Source organism: Microtus oregoni, unplaced genomic scaffold (assembly GCF_018167655.1).
Source record: "Microtus oregoni isolate MIOR12 unplaced genomic scaffold, Mior012 000015F_ref0000493, whole genome shotgun sequence".
Taxonomy (NCBI): Eukaryota; Metazoa; Chordata; class Mammalia; order Rodentia; family Cricetidae; genus Microtus; species Microtus oregoni.
Genome location: NW_024543074.1, coordinates 3,545,930 through 3,561,561, shown reverse-complemented (window position 1 = coordinate 3,561,561; position 15,632 = coordinate 3,545,930). Strand labels below are relative to the sequence as shown.

The following is a 15,632-nucleotide window of genomic DNA, read 5'->3' as shown; positions in this document are numbered from 1 at the left end:
TGCTCATAAGATCCTAGCTAAAAGCTGGGCAGAGTGGCACACACCTTTAATCCCAGCACTCGGGAGGCAGGCAGATCTCTTTGAGTTCAAGACCAGCCTGGTCTACAAGAGCTAGTTCCAGGACAGAGAAACCCTATCTCGAAAAAAAAAAAAAAAACATTAAATGCAAGAATGGTATATAAACATGCTTTCTGTGAGCTATTTCCTCAATTTTCTACATGTTGAATAAAAGACATATTGTTATGATTACAGCGCAAGGTGCGACTTTTGGAGGGTCCCATGGTGGGTGAAAGACAAATACGCCATACAGATAAAGATTGAGTGTGGAGTTTATTGAGAAAAAAGGAATAGGGGAGGAAAGAGAACCAGTGCGGGGGTGGGGGGGAGGGGAGAGAGGGGGGGGCAGGCAGGCAGAGGCAGAGGAGAAGAGAAGAGAAAGAAGAAGAGAGAGACCTGAGGACAGAAAGCCGCTTCCTTGGGGAAATGACAAAGGAAGAAAGCTGGAGTGGGTGGAACTTGCCTCTTAAAAGGACCTTTGCACCTGCATAGTGACATAGCAGCCATAGGACCCTAGGCTGGCTAGGGTACTGCCTGAGTTCATCCTGCCAGGTGACAGGGGCCAGCATAAAGCTTGAATCCTAACACATATAACATACATTCTTACATATAACCTTATGTAAGAATCAGAAAGTCAAAGGATTAGACTATTAGATTAGTAGTTAAAAGACTTGTAGTTTAGCTTAAGCTCCTTAATAACCATGTGACCAGGACAGCTGGGAAGCATATTTCCTTGTTTGTAAAATGCTTATTCTGCATGCTTCACTAAGTTGGTAAAAATCCCAAATAAGATCATGTCAGAGTGCTCTGAAAACAACCGAAGCCACTTAGCACTGAATACAGTTCTGCTTTTGAAGCAATCCTTATATAGCTCAAAACACTGAAATAAACAGGTCCTTGAAGGGGAGACCAGGAGGATGAGGTAGGGATATATAGATTGAATCACAGCTCTGTATTTTGAAGTTATAAGTTCTACTATAGTGGTCAGTTGTACAGACCTATTCAAGTGGCTTTATAGTTCTTAAACAAGGTGATTTGTAACTGGTGACTCCAAATTAATTGAAGGTTTGTGACGTACAAGTAAGTTTGATTTCACTCCCGTACTTGATAATCAGAGCTTTATTTCTAGTCTTATTGCTAAAATGAAGACAACAATATAAGGTTAGTTTTTTCTTGCTCCCCCCCCCATTTTCTCCCTTTATTTTAGATTTGAGCTATGACGTGAATTTTATTTGGTTTATTTGGAGTTATGTTTTCCCTCAAGAAGTGAAAAGCACGAATATGCCAGAAACAAGAAAAGTAAAGGAAGGGAAGGAAAAATATTAGAAAGAAAAAAGACTTAAAATGTTTTAAAGAAGTCCTCCCCCCTCAAAAAGAAAAAAGTCTCAAGTGTTTTTTGGAAAATCTGTCTTTGAGTTTTCACACACTAAAATCCGAGGTCATTTAGAGGAGGAGGGATTGGTCTTCAGAGGTAGAGAGGGCCCTTCTTCAGAGTAGTGTGGGGGAGGAATGAGGTTTGCTATGAAAAACATTCTCTACAGGGACCAAAGCCTTTCTGAGCTTTCTTTTATTTAGGAAGTGCTTCCTTACTAAAGTGTGTGAAACCAGTGTCTTTTTCCTCTTTGCTTAAGTCACCCGCCACTATATTATTTCCAACAATCACAGGAAAGGTATTTTATGGTGAGATCTGGTTAGATCTTTTGACTTTTGGGGTGTGGTAAGGCTTCATTCAGGCTTCGTTATTGTCTATTGAAAAAATTGCTCTGTTTTTAGCTTTTCTAATTCTCCATTTCCCCTGAGTTTTCATTGAAGTTTTTAACAAAACCATAGAGATTGTGAGGAGTGCTATCAGTTAAAGAAGTCATCCTTAGTTTCCCGTCTGTGCTCCACAGAGAATGTAATATGTATCCTTCCAGTGTAGTGTAGGTATGGATATTGTATTGCTATATGTGTTCAGTTTTTAATAATATTTATGTTAATTTCTAAGTACTTATGCATGTATACTGTACATATATGAAGATTCTTGCTCTTTTTTTCTAGATAGGGTCTCTCTATGTAGTCCTGGCTGTCCTAGAGCTATCTATGTAGACCAGGCTGGTCTCCAACTCACAGAAATACTTCTGCCTCTGCCTCTCAGGTGCTGGGATTAAAGGTGTGCACTACCACATTTGGCTAAAGATTCTACAACAATCATTTTTTTTTTCATTTGTTCTTATTTTCTGACCTCTATCCATGTTGCTATATATATGCTCAGCCATTCTTGTTTTGTTAGTTTTGTTTTTGAGGCAGAGTCTCACTATATGGTGCTGGCTGGTCTGAAACTTGCTCTGTTGACCAGTTTGGCATTGAAGTCACAGAGATCTACCTGCTTCTGCTTCCTAAGTTCTAGAATTAAAAACATGCACTATCAAGCCTGGCCCTAGGCTTCCCGTTCTAATGATACTATTTTTATTTTTACTTTATAGTATCACCACTCTGTTGATGGCTTTTTATTTTTTAACCTTTTTTGGTTTTTCGAGACAGGGTTTCTCTGTGTAGCTTTGGAACTTGTCCTGGAACTCACTCTGTAGACCAGGCTGGCCTTGAACTCGCAGAGATCCGCAGGCCTCTGCCTCCCAAGTGCTGGGATTAAAGGTGTGTGCCACCACCACCCGGCTGATGGTTTTTTAATTTGCCATTAAAGACAAAAACATCAAAGAATTTAGGTAGTGTGTGTCTGTGTGTGTGTGTGTGTAGGAGTACTGCTCCTTTTTTCCTTCAGTGGTTTGAATTTGTTTGATTTTTATCTAGACTTTCATTTGAATTTTCTGTTTACTCCAATATCTTATAGTCATTATTTGAAGGAGGAAGAGGAATGAGGAAAACCTTTATGTAATTTTAATACTTCTCCTTTTTACTGGTATGAAAAGTGTTGAAATTTTTTTTCCTGTGGACCCTGTGTAGAATTTGATGACAGCTTTACATTTTAATATTTTGCATTTTATTTTCTTTTTAAAGTCTTTTTTAAAGATTTATTTTTATGTGCAGTGGTGTTTTGCCTACATGTTGTCTTGTAAAGGTGTCAGATTCCTGGAACTGGAGTTATACACAGTTGTGAGCTGCCATGTGGGTGCTGGGAATTGAACTCATGTCTTCTGGAATTGCCGCCAGTGCTCTCAACCACTGAGCCATTTCTCCAGCCCACATTATATTGTTTTATATCTAATATCTGTTTTCCATAAACTTCCATAACTATTGAGATTTTTCTCTTCTATATAGACTAGGCCAGTCTTGAACTTGTGGTGATTTCTCTTCCCAAGAGCTAGGATTATGGGCTGTACCACAATGCTTAGCTATTTTACTATCTTTTAACTACTTGGGTACTTTAATACACAAATGTGGGACTGTTTAATGACCTCTGATCCAGTCTGTGTTGCCTTGGAAATTCAGTGTGTCCCAGTTGTAGCTGCTAAACCACTGGGCTGTCGCTAGAAATATAACATATAAAAATGCAGTGCTACCTCATTATCAGATTCTTAGAAGACTCTATAAGGAAAGAAAATTTCAGAGCCTCGTCCTAGTAAAAGAAGACCACTATTCTGAATTCTGGAAGGTTTTCCTCATTCCTTTGCCTCCTTCAAATTTAATGACATTAAGTGCTATAGAGAGGAGTGGCATTTTTAAAATATGATTTTATATTGGTATTAGTTTAGAATTATTTCGTATAAATTTTGTCAAATATATTTTCATATATTTCAGTGACCAATGACTTTCATGTAAAAAAATTTTTGTGACCTTTAATTAGCTGTGCTTTATTGATTATTGAGAGGTTGAGTATATTTTTAATTTGTCCTGTGCGTGCTTTTCCCCGTTTAAACCTGGATGCTGTTCAGAGGTTTCTAGCACTTGGAATCTAGAAGTGTTACAGTGAAAACTGTTACTCTTCTTTAATAGCATACACTGCCTATTGCAAGTGTCAAGTAGGACTTCTTTAACAACCAGTTTGGGGAGCAACCTGTCTCATCAATATATGAACTATCTTTAAGAACTTGGAAGAATTTATATACTTCTTTTTTAACAGCCAGTATGACCTTGAATTGGAAACCACATTAATAAAACGAGTCCCAGATGTCTGTGTTCTTTCATGTGTGTTCTCATCTTAGGGCGTGGCTCAGGTCATAAGTACTGGATCTGGAAAGTACCTTACAATCAGGCATATTCTCACTTTTATGTGGGTGAAGTATTCTTTCAAAAGTGCAAATGCAGTGAGGCTTACTGCCAGCCTGTAATCCCAGCACTTGGAAGGCTGGAGAGTGGAGAGTTTTAGATAAGCCTGGGCTAAACAGCCAGATCCTGTCAAAAAAAAAAAAAAGCAAAATAACAAATGCTGTCTATATGCTGAAATATGTCTCATGTTGTTTACTAGGTGCTTTTATTTAGTGAATATTCTTCCTTATTCCATAATCATGGAGTTGAAATGGAATTAGTAACCTATTCTTTGTCACATCAACTCCATACTTTATATTTTATGTTGCAAAGATATGTTTCTTTGTTCGGTTGTTAAATGTAGGTGTGTCTGAGGGTAGTGTCTTTGGAGTCCAGAGTCATCGGATTGCCCTGAAGCAGAAGTTACAGGCAGTTGTGAGGTGCCTAATACAGGTGCTGAAAAACAAATTTTAGTCCTGCAAGAACACTACTTGCTTTTGACCACTGAGCTGTCTCACCAGCCCAGAGACGAATCTTAAATCTTTCTTTAGAACACTAACACTAGCTGCTGGGTGGTGGTGGTGCATGCCTTTAGTTCTAACACATTAGGAGGCAGAGACAGCTGAATCTCTGTGAGTTCAAGGCCAGCCTGGTCTACAGAGTGAGTTCCAGGGCAAATAGGGCTCCACAGAGAAACCCCATCTTTAACAAAGCCAAACAAAAACAAACAAAGCCGGGTGGTGGTGGCTCATGCCCTTTATCCCAGCACTCGGGAGGCAGTACACAGATTTCTGTGAGTTCGAGGCCAGCCTGGTCTACAAAATTAGTTCCAGGACAGGCTCTAAAAGCTACAGAGAGCCGGGCGGTGGTGGCGCACGTCTTTAATCCCAGCACTTGGGAGGCAGAGGCAGGCGAATCTCTGTGAGTTCGAGACCAGCCTGGTCTACAAAAGCTAGATCCAGGACAGGCTCCAAAACCACAGAGAAACCCTGTCTCAAAAAAAAAGAAACAAACAAACAAACAAAAAAAAGCTACAGAGAAACCCTGTCTCGAAAACAAAACAAAACAAAACAAAACAACAAACAAACAAAAAACAAAAAGAACACTAACACTATGGAGTTTTCTTTCTGTTGTAAAAATTGCTTATGAATCTCTTTTTAGTCAAAAGAATATTTTTAAACTATAGTCATCCTTTTGGTCTGTTTCATCTGGATACATAACAGCATGCATTATTCTGTGGCAGTCAAAATATATTAAAGAATTTTCTTTTTAAGGACCAATAAGATGGCTCCGTGTATGGCAAAGGTGCCTGCTGCCAACACTGATGACCCGAGTATATTCCCTGGAACCCACATGGTGAAGAATAGAGCTTGCTCCTGCAGTTGTCCTCTGCATGTGTACTGCTCACACAGTAAAATACAAACAAATGCAAAAAAAGGGGGTACGTTTTCTGGGTGCTGGGAAATGCTTTTGCAAAAGACCTGGGTTTCAGTTCTCAGCCCCCACATAGTAGCTCACAATTGTTAACTCTAGACCCCGGTGATTCAGTGCTCTCTTCTGGTCTCTGGCAGACACTGCACACACAGCACACATACATACATCTAAGGAAAACACTTCATGCATATAAAATAAAAATAAATCTTTAAAACACAGTATTTAAAAAGCAGAAAGGGAACTGTTCTTTCTTTTCTTTTCTTTTCTTTTTGGTTTTTTTGAAACAATGTCACTAAGTAGCCCTGCCTGGCCTGGAACTTTATGTGGACCAGGCTGGCCCTGAGTTCACAGAAATCCACCTGCTCTGCCTCCCAAGTGCTGGGATCAAAGGCATGCACCACTACTTGAGGCCCATTTATTTTTCTTATAATTGTTTTGTTTACATATTTATCTTTTAAAAATATTTTACCTTATAGTATAAACAAAGCATGCTCAGTTTTTGGAAACTTAAAACTAGTAATAAGTACAAAGGGAACTCTGTTGTGCATTGTCAACTAGTTCCCATAACACAGGAGTCTTTTTTTTTTTTTTTTTTTTTTTCGAGACAGGGTTTCTCTGTGGTTTTGGAGCCTGTCCTGGAACTAGCTCTTGTAGACCAGGCTGGTCTTGAACTCACAGAGATTCGCCTGCCTCTGCCTCCCAAGTGCTGGGATTAAAGGCGTGTGCCACCACCGCCTGGCTTAACATAGGAATTCTTAACTTTTTTTGTCTTCAAGGATGTTATCATAAAAAACAAGTATTTTTCTTTGTTGGAGGAAAATATAATTATACTTTATCAACTTTTTGGATATTAAAAGCATAAGCCTAAACCTTGTTCCTTAAAAATGCTAATTTTAAGAGGCTAGAGATGGCTCAGTAGTTAAGAGCACTGACTGCTCTTACAGAGGTCCTGGGTTCAACTTCCCAGCACCCACATGGAAGCTCACAACCACTTATAACTGTAGTCTAATGGGATCCAATGTCTTTTTCCAGTGTGCAGACTTACATGCTGATAAGACTTCCATTACATAAAATAAACAACAAACAAATCAATAAATCTTTTAGGCTAGGTGTGAAGGCACACATCTTTAATCCCAGTGCTCGAGTCTCTGAGTTCAAGGCCAGCCTGGTCTACCGAACGAGTTCCAGGACAGCCAGAGCTACACAGAAAAACCCTGTTTCAAAAAATAAAACAAAAAAATTCCTAATTTATAGAGAGGTAAATTTTTTGTTTGTTTTGACACAGGGTATCCTTATGTATTCCAAGCTGGACTGGAGCTTTAGTCTGTAACTATTACTGACCTCAAACTTATTCTCAAGCCTTACCTTTCCATGTGCTGGGTAACAAGCATCTGCCACCACAGGAATGCATAGAATTACTTTCACGTCTTTAAAGGATGGAAGTTCAGAAGGAAAGCTGAATTTAGTCACGTATTAAATAGGCTTGTTTCTGGTCTTTCATGTGCCAGACACTGTCTAGGTGCAGCAACAGAACACATAAATCTACCTTTATACAGCTTATTTTTCAGTTAGAGGAAACAGATTGTAAAAAAATATAGTATGCTGAATGACTTTGTTTAATATAGAAAAATAACAAGGCAGGAATAAGACTGTGGCTGAGAGAGAGAATTGTATTTTAAGGGTGTCAAGGAAAGCTCTCACAGTGGTGGTGACAATTAAGGAATCACCAGTAGCGGGGCATGTGCCCCAATAATCTCTCAGGGACTGAGAACATTACCCAGACAGCAGACTGCAAGTACAAAGCCCCGAGACAGGAATGAGCCTGTGCTGAGGAACTACAACAAAGAAAAGTGGCACGGCTGGAACATAGCGAGCTTAGAAGATGGAGTAGAGATGAGGCCAGAGAGGTAATAGAGTACTGCTTGTGCAGGGCCCTTGGGCCATTGTATAGACTGTGGCTTTTACTCAGTGTGAGATGGGGTGACTGAAAGTTCCCTCGACTGCTGTTACATTTCACAAAGCAAAAGAAAATCTGTATGTCCTGATCTTGCTCTTCCAGAAGCATTGCTTCTCATAAAATTGGAGTAAGTGATGGCTCCTAGAGAATAGTCACATGCATTAGACTTCAACACTTACGTCACTAGAGAAAACTCCTGAAATACAGGTCTTATATTGTAAAATTTTAAGTAATGTGATAGGATATTGGTCTGTAAATATTTATTCTTGGGTGACCCTGCTTTATTACTGAGTTCTCAATCCTGAATTATCTTTGAAAAAGAGAAAAGTCAAAGGTGTGTTTTGTGGGAGACCTTTTGTTCACTGTAAGCAGTAGAGGATAGCTACGTATCTATACACTGTAGTGTTACTTTAACCTTTTCCAGTATATGGGCCTAGAAATGTTAATTCTAGGAAATTAAGATAAAACCCAGAAACTTAAGAAAAACTGAGGAAAGGGCTAAAGGTTTCTGCTTCAAGAATCACATATAAGCTGGGCATTGTGGCTCATGCCCTAATTTCAGCACTCGGGGCAGAGACAGGTGAATTTTCTTTAAGTTTAAGGCCAGCCTCTTCTACATTGTGAGTTCCAAGACAACCAGAGAAACATAGTGAGACCCTATCTTTTAAAAAACAAAAAATTCACACATATTCAGAGCCTTTTCACTTGAAAAAGTTGGATATCTTCTGCCTGGAAGTTAGTACTGTAAGGCATTTATCTTCCTGCCTTTGGGTCGGCCAGAACTGTCTCCCTTTGACTACTTCCATTTCAAAGAAATGCCTTGTACAGTGGTGCTCACCAAATATCTGTTGAATGGATTTGATTCGACTTCTGCTTCTTGATATAAGTTTGTGAGATTTTTCTAAGTTTCATTTTTTTGATCTCTGATTTGGCATCCTGTTTAGGGTGTCCTGTTTAGGGTGGTGGTTCTTTCTGTTACTAATAGTAACCACATTTGTCGTTACCAAAATCTGTTACAGTCTAAGGAAAATTAATTTCAGTCAGTGTGTTAAAGTTCATGTGCACACACTCAAGAGACTTTAAAGGCTAACCAGAGAATTCCATATTAAAGGAAAACAGGATCTGTTCTACCCATTCTTGCCTAGGTTCTGTTCCCACAAGCCCAATTCCCTTTGCAGGATATGTGATAGATTATTGGAGAGGTTGTGCTACAGACAGCAGCAAAGATAATCTCACCAATTTTCAACACAAACCCCTTTCTCTCACAGTATAATCAGTATTAATAACCTGGTCTTTTGTGGACTCCTTCCTGCTGTTTCCTGGAACCATGGGATAAATGACTTTGTTTAAATGGGTATTGCTTTGTTGTAATTTAGCCACATTTTAAAGGCACATTTTATACTTTGTAGTAATTTTTCTCAACAAAATTAACATGGGGCAAGTGATTTTATTTTTGCTTATAAGCAAGAGTGTTAGAACCAACTGGGTTTCTGACTTTCAAGTATACCCTTTTTGAGAGCTGAATAAAAAGTAGATCATTCAGACAAGAACATTAAAATAGTAATTTTGTCTATTAAGTCCTTTTATCAGTCATATCATTGCAAATGTATCACCTGATTTTTGTAAACTTTCCCTTTTAAGAACAGCCAAGGTAAGGCATGTATGAAATTCAGAATCTAGTTAAGCTGACTCATCATTTCTATTTCCAACAGAGATTTCCTGCTAGACAAGACAAATTAGAGCTTTCCTACTGATTTGACTTGGTGAGTTTTATGAAGTTTTATTTATACAGTTTGATCATAAAGGGGTAAAGCAGAATGAGATAGAAATATTTGTCGTGATTGTAAAATGCACTTCTTTAGTGCAATTTACTGTTTGATTTTAGTGCCTATGGAAGGTAAAATTGAAGTCATATAAAGAAAATATAGGTTTGATTTTCTTTTTAATGTGTATGTACTTGTATGTATGTGCTTATGGAGGCCAGAGGTAATCTGTCATCCTCAGTAACAGTATCTACCTCCTTTGAGACAAGGGTGTCTTACTGGCCTGGAGTTACCAATTAGGATAGTTTGGCTAGCCAGTGAGTCCCAGAGATTCCCCCATCTCTGCCTGCCAGCAGCGAGTACTACCATGTCCAGCTATATGGGCATGGATTCTGGGGAGTAAACCCAGGTCCTTATTCGTACAAGGTAAGTGTTTTACCAACTTAGCTATCTCTCCAGCCCAACCCAAAGTAACATTTTTGTAAATGACTCTAATAATGGTTTTATTCTAAATATCCCTGCTGGGAATAAGCTAGAACCTTTTGATCATATTTTTTCTGGTGACTAATATATACTAGGAAAAGATTATATGTACTAATGATGGGGGAAGCAATTGTGTTTGAATTTAAATTTTTTTTTGAGACATAATGGTGCTGTATAGCACAAGCTGGCCCCAAACTCATCATCCTTTTTTTGCCTTAGCCCTCTCAAATACTAAGATTATAGGTGTATACCAGCAATCCCAGCTGGGTTTAAATTTTTAATCAAGGGTTGATAATACATGATATGGAAGCAGTAGAGTAAGTAGAGCTCCTTAGAGGGTTAGGATTACGGTTTATAAAGCAAAAAACCATAAGCAGTGTGGTGGCTTTTTTTGGACTGTAAAAGGAGTTTGAATTTTGAGCATTTTACCTTTTCGTATTGTACCTTAGAACTTAGCTCTTCAATGTTGACTTAAAATCTTGCTACCAAAATGACTCTTCAAGTGTTTACTCTGTGCTCTGATTTATGCCTCAAACATCTGTGTATTCTTTTACAGAGTCTTACTGGGCAAATGGGTGTTACTGCCTTTAATCTTTTCAAAGCTCATCAGGAACTAAGAACATTCTCTTAAGATAGACATCCTGTTCAGTGTTCCTGTTTTGTCTGCCTATATGTTTTTACTTTCCCCTTGATTCAAGAATTTGGAATGCACACTGGTTTTCCTTTGTTCTGTTGAGTTTATTTAGATCCTTAACATAGCTCATTGCCTAACTGGACTGGCTGCCCATTGAGCCCCCAAGACTCTCCTTATCTACCTCCAAGTGCTGGGGTTTCCAGTCTAGGTCCCTGGAAAGACTTTACCCAAAGAGCCATCTTCTTGTGAGTATTCCATCCATCTATCTATCTATCTATCTATCTATCTATCTCCTCTCTGCCCCCCTGATCTCCAACACACACACCAATATAGAGTATCAGGTAGTTTTGGCCTCAAGCTGTGTGACTGGTCTTCTCTGCTTCCACTTCCCAGATGTGGAGATTACAGGCATCTGTTATTATGCCCAGTTTATGGTGGTGCTGGGAATCGAACCTAGGATTTCCTGTATGCTAGGCAAGAACTCCACCAACTGAGCTCCATGCCCAGGCCAGAATATGGTTATTTTCATTTGTTTGTTTAGTTTTTGAGGCAGGATTTTCTTTGTGAAACAGCTTTGATTATTCTGGAACTCATTTTGTAGATCAGTCTGGCCTCAAATTACAGAGATCCCACCATCTCTCGAGTGCTGGGATTAAAGGTGTGTGCTACCAATGCCTGACTGAATTTGGTTATTTTTAAGAAAGGCAATGACAAGCACGGTGAGCCAACACACACATGCGTACAAACACACACACGGCGGGGGGGGGGGGGGGCGGGCGGGCTGGGAAAGTAACTCTTTGGTAGAGTACTTGCTTATCTTAGTTGGAGAGGATAGGGCTTTTCCTTTCAAAAAGTATTTCTGAGGAAAATTGAGTTCCCTGATAGGTTGAGGTGGTTAATGTGGAATATAATGGGTTGCTTTTGTAGTATGGTAATACCCTGGAGTAGGTGAGGCTTTTTTGTTTCCAAGTTAATAAATTTACTCCTCACTCTATATCCCAATGGTGATTCTGACTCTCTTTTATGTTCATTCCTTGGACCCCTTATGTGGCCAATTTTTATTAGCAATAAATATTTTAAATGTTTTTTCTTTTTTTTTGAATTAATTATGCATGCAGACGTCATTCACACACAGCACAGAGACATTGATACACAGTTACAGTCACACACAGCACAGAGACACATTACAACACAACAGACTTACCTGGCGACCTTGGGCTCTGTGGGCGGCGCTCCATTCCTCTCAGCCAGCTCTCTGACCGTTAAATGTTTTTCTTATAAGACTGGAGGATACTATGGGTTATAGGCAGCTCTGTTTGTTAAATGAAATGATTTCAGTTTTTAAATACCTTGCATGCTGGACACACATACATAGTGTTAGAGTTAACTTTTCATCTATTTATGGTTCAAAGATTTTTTTAAAAGTATTCTTATGTGTAGGCATGTGTGTCTGTGTGTAAGTATGTACACGTAAGTGCAGAAGCCTGTGGAGACCAAATGCTCGGATTCTTCTCTAAAGTCAGAATTACAGAGGGTTGTGATGCACCTGAAATGGGTGCTGGGAATCGAGCAGGTCTTCTTTAAGAGCAGTGTGGCTCTTAATTGCAGAGGCATCTTTTTAGCTTGTTTACTTGTATAAAACATTTTAGGTCAGCTAGCAAGATGGCTAGTGGATAAAGGCACTTGTCCTCAAGCCTCATGACCTGAGTTGGATCCCTAGGAACCACATGATAGAAGGCGAGAACCAACTCCCACAAATTGCCTTGTGCCTTCATACAGGAACCCTGGTATTCACTTCACCCCATACACACTAAATAAATATGAAATTTTTGCTAGAAATACCAAAACCCCCAAACTTGTTTAAATTTGAAATTGTTTTTTCTATTTTTCAACTATGCCTATAAAAACTTTATGCAATAATCTATGTTTTCCCTCACATTTTGTTTATCTTGTGTGTGGGGGCACACATGTGAGTTTTGGGAATATTAACTAATATAAAAAGATTTTCTTCTTTTTCTTTCTACTTTCTCCTATTAAATTTTTTCCTTTTTTATTTTTTTAAAAAAGAAAGCAAACTATCTTTTTTTTTTCATTATACATACCAATCCAAGTTCCCATTCCCTCTCCTCCTCTTATTCCCTCCACATACCCTTCCATCCCACCCCCATCCAGTCCTCAGAGAGGGTAAGGCACATTGCTTTAGTGATGTTTCCTCCCTACTATATTTAGGCTGATCAAGGTATTCATCCAAAGAGAGTAGGTTTCCAAAAAGCCAGTACATGCAGTATGGATAAATCCTGGTGCCACTGCCTGTGGACTCTATGTCTGCCTTAGCCATGCAACTGTCAACCACAGTCAGAGGGACTAGTTTGGTCCTATGCTTGTTCCTTTCCAGTCCAGCTGGAGTTGGTGAGCTCCCATTAGTTCAGGTAGACTGTTTCAGTGGGTGAACCCATCATGGTCTTGACCTCTTTAGTCATATTCTCATTCCTCCCACTCTTCAACTGAGCTTTGGGAATTCAGTCCAGTGCTCCGATGCGAGCACTGCCTCTGTTTCCATCAGTTGCTGGATGAAGGTTCTATGGTGATATTTAAGATATTCATCAGTCTGACTACAGGGCAAGTCAAGATCAGGCCCCCTCTCCTCTATTGCCTAGGGTCTTAGCTGGGGTCATCTTCACCAACCCCATATCAGACAAAGGACTAATCTCAGATATATAAAGAACTCAAGAAATTAGACATCAAAATTCTAAGTAACCCAATTAAAAATGGGGTACAAAACTAAACAGAGAATTCTCAACAGAAGAACCTCAAAGGGCCAAAAGATACTTAAGGAAATGTTCAACTGCAGCCCAACAACGCCTGCTCTACGCGCTACAGTACAGTTTGCGAGTTGGGCAAGGGGTTGGAGATTGAAACACATACACACACAGAGAGAGACAGAGAGAGGGGGGGGTAATGCCAAGAATTCCCCCCCTTTATTGTGTTCCAAGGCAGTTTATATAGGGTCTCCTTGACTAATGGCCTTAACTCTCAGCTGCAAATCCCCCAAGAAACACTTCCTTGATATCAGGACCTCTTGAGGGTCTTGTGCTCAGAGCAGCTATAAAACAAGTTGTTTGCTCAGAGCCCCTGCCAGCAAGGAAAACAAGTTGTTTATTCCGGCAGGCAAGGGGTCACAGGAAATTCAGGGTCTGGGGGTCCATAGTCCCCAACATTCAACATCCTTAGCCATCAGGGAAATGCAGATCAACTCTGAGATACCATCTTACACCTGTCAGAATGGCTAAGATCAAAAACACCAGTGATAGCTTATGCTGGAGAGGATGTGGAGTAAGAGGAACACTCATTCGTTGCTGGGGGAATACAAACTTGAGCAACCACTTTGGAAATCAGTATGGTGGTTTCTCAGAATATTGGGAATCAACCTACCTCAGGACCCAACACCACTCTTGGGCATATACCTAGAAGATGCTCAATCATACTACAAAGGCATTTGTTCAGCCGTGTTCATAGCAGCATTATTTGTAATAGCCAGAACCTGGAAACAACCTAGGTGCCCCTCAAATGAAGAATGGATAAAGAAAATGTGCCACATTTACACATTAGAGTACTACTCAGCTGTAAAAAACAATGACATCTTGAATTTTGTATGCGAATGGATGGAATTAGAAAACTATCCTGAGTGAGATAGGCCAGACCCAAAAAGATGAATGTGGTATGTACTCACTCATAAGTGGATACTAGCTATAAACAAAGGATATTGAGCCTATAGTTCATGATCCTGGAGAAGCTAAGAAAAACATATATAGATCCACCCGGAAAGTCGAAACAGACAAGATCGCCTGACAAAATTGTGAGCATAGGGGTGGGGAGAGAAGGGAGGGTAAAGGTGAAGAGAACATGAGGGAATGGGATAGTTGAGAAGAAGGAGGAAAAGAGATGAGAGCAAGGAAAGAGTTACCATAATTGAGGGAGCCATTATAGGGTTAGCAAGAAACCTGGCTCTAGAGAAATTCCCAGGGATCTACAAGGATGATCCCAGTTAAAAATTGTTTTTGATTATTGTCCATTAGAGAAATGTTAGACATGTGGGAGATGTTAAAATCTTTATCTTTACCAGGCTTGCTCATTGTGGTCTTGGAAGGTTTTGTCCATGCCATTCATTGGAAGTAACACATGATTTTAAGTTACGAAAATGAGGTCATAAAAATAGTCCACTTTGAAATGAAACAGCCGCTTTAAAAGCAAGTTTGTTTTTTTATTTGAGTTTGTGTTACTCCATTTTAGACATCTCCCAAGTGATAGATTTTAAAGTGGAGAGCTTATTCTGATGAGTCCTAGGTCCTGTTTTTGTTGTTGTTTTACTTTTTTGTTTGTTTTGTTTTGTTTAAGCAGCTGGTAGAGTTTTGCTTCCCAATGGGGGTTCTATAATTAACAAAAACAACATATCACCTGCTGGTTTTAGCCCAAGTCTTGTGAACTGATGCTTGTTTCGGACTTGTTTTGTTTTTCTGGATTCTCCCGTCCAAGTTAAGGTGAAATTTCTTTTCCTCACATATTGTTATTTGCATGTATTTTGTTTCATAGATATTTTTGCCTAAATTAAAAAGCAAAACAGAACTCCAAAAGTGTTTCTAATATCTGTAGTTTTTCAGTCCTACAAGTAGTTGAAGGGATCTCCTTTCCAAGGCAAGCTTCTGAGTTTGGAGTATAGATGCATTGCTGCCTTCTCCCAGTGTTATTTTGAGGGTAGAGAATGATGCCAGTGTGTCTGTACCAGTAACTCTTAAAGTGGAGAGTAGATTTTTGGGTAAAGAAATTACTTCCAGAACCTTAAATTGGCAATAAAAATTTTTGCATTTTTATTTTTTGCTATCTGGAAAAGATGTATGTAAAGTGAAAATTGTTCCATATTTTAATCTTTGAGCTGGCTGCTAGATCTCCTTAGGGACAAGGACAGTTTGTGGTTATTTATAACGTACTGCCTTCTATAGAGGGCAATAAGGCTGTCAACTTCCAGCATACCTTGAAGCTTGGGAATGAGTGGGAACATTCTGCTTTAACCTATTGATTTTGAGAAAGACTTGATAGTCTATATTTTATATACTTTTTTGTT

At 39.2% G+C, this 15,632-nt stretch overlaps 1 protein-coding gene across 8 annotated transcripts in view; it reads left to right on the top strand.

Annotated features, from left to right (window-relative positions):
* Nucleotides 1-15,632, top strand: part of LOC121456506 (speckle type BTB/POZ protein) — an 80,354-nt gene that overhangs the window by 30,718 nt on the left and 34,004 nt on the right. For 3 of the 8 annotated variants that reach the window (XM_041664714.1, XM_041664715.1, XM_041664716.1), the window contains one exon: nucleotides 9,346-9,396. The exons of 1 other annotated variant lie outside the window; for it this stretch is intronic. The gene's annotated coding sequence lies outside the window, so the exon portion shown is untranslated. Of the gene's footprint in view, nucleotides 1-9,345; nucleotides 9,397-10,616; nucleotides 10,759-15,632 lie in introns of all 8 variants that reach the window. 4 more of the 8 variants (XM_041664718.1, XM_041664719.1, XM_041664720.1 and 1 more) reach the window with 2 other exon arrangements.